A 1,654-nucleotide genomic window follows, 5' to 3' on the forward strand; every position below is an offset into this window, starting at 1 on the left:
ATTAAATTAAATTAAACATTACATCCAAATTGACTGCTTATTTGAAAAATACAGAAAAGGGAGGAGGACTATTCCCACCCATTTTTTAACCCTATCTTAAACTGTATACTTATATTTGATAAAAAATTTAAATATTTACTTAAAATTTAATCTATTTAGATCCACCTATATATTTTTTGTTAGAGTTAAGGGTAAATTCATCATTTTATCAATAATATTAAATAATTAAAATTTTATCTTATTTTCTCCCCTTTAATTTGAAAAACTAACATTTGTCCTTTAAATGAAGTTTTAAAAATTCACTTTTCTCCCCTGAAATGCAACCACTTTTTCTAGCAACAACGAAGAAGTTTTCATCTAGAGATCGACCATTTCTGGACGACGATGACCTCTATATGACGATCGTCATCCAAGAAAGACGACCGTCATCCAGATCTAGACGATGATGACCTTTGGACGACGTTTTGTCATCCAGAGAATGGATGACACTCCGTCGTCCAGTGAAGCTTAACAAGCATCATTCAGATCTAGACAACGCTCGTCACTCTCCCTCCAGTCACATCATCGCCGGTGGCCAGAGGAAAAGTGAAAAAAAAATTAAGGATTTCAGGGAAAGTGAAAAAAATGTATATTGTTTATTTTATAGACAAAGCTATCAAGTGAATATTTCTCTCTCTTTCACCACAAAGTTGTCCTCGAGTTCTAGCAAGCAATGAGCATAGTCAAGCTTCTATTGTTAATGCTTAGTATGGATACCAAGGAGCAGGCCTATGCTTGGTTCTAAAATCAAGACTTTGTAACCTCTCGCCATTAGAGAAAGATGAATAAGCCATCAACACAGATATATTGAATAAACACCCTATGCATATTTTTATATGTTTGTGAATTAATCATATTACGGGGATGATCCAAAAGGGGGTTTTGCAAAGTGTTTGTATTGTTAAAGTAAATTTTTAATTTGTTATTCCATTACCAAAGATGGCAAAATCCTTATTGTATGAGATCTTTTAGAGTTGTCTGATGGGATTAGACTTAATGGTTATAAATGGGTTTTTAAGACTAAGAAGACTCTAAGGGCAAAATCAATTGATTTAAATCTAGAATGGTTTTTAAGGGTTTTACCCATAAAGAAGGTATAGACTTCAATTATACTTTTTCTCTTATGTCCACTAAGGATTCATTTAGAATTATTATGGCTTTGATAGCTCATTATGATTTATAGTGTCACCAAAGGGATGTGAAAATAGATTTTGTTAATAGAAATCTTTATAAAAAAATCTATATGAGGCAACTAAGAGGTTTTGAAGTTCAAAGAAAATAGCATATGGTATACAGGCTAAAAAAGTCCAAATATGGATTGAAACAGGCTTCTTAGTAGTATTATTTGAGATTTGATGAGGTAATAACTTCATATGGGTTTATTGAAAACAATTTTGCTCACTGTGTATTTATTAAGATTAGTAGAAGGAGATTCATCTTTTTGTTCCTTTATGTTGGTGATATTTTACTGGCCATGAATTATGGTAAGTTGTTTTTTATGTTAAAGTAACTTTTTTTCTAACGCCTTTGGTATGAAAAACCTCGGAAAGGCATTCTTCGTCTTTGGTATTGAGAAGCATATTTTATCCTTAGTATTGCGATTCATCATGATAGG

Source organism: Mangifera indica, chromosome 1 (assembly GCF_011075055.1).
Source record: "Mangifera indica cultivar Alphonso chromosome 1, CATAS_Mindica_2.1, whole genome shotgun sequence".
In the NCBI taxonomy this organism is placed as follows: domain Eukaryota; kingdom Viridiplantae; phylum Streptophyta; class Magnoliopsida; order Sapindales; family Anacardiaceae; genus Mangifera; species Mangifera indica.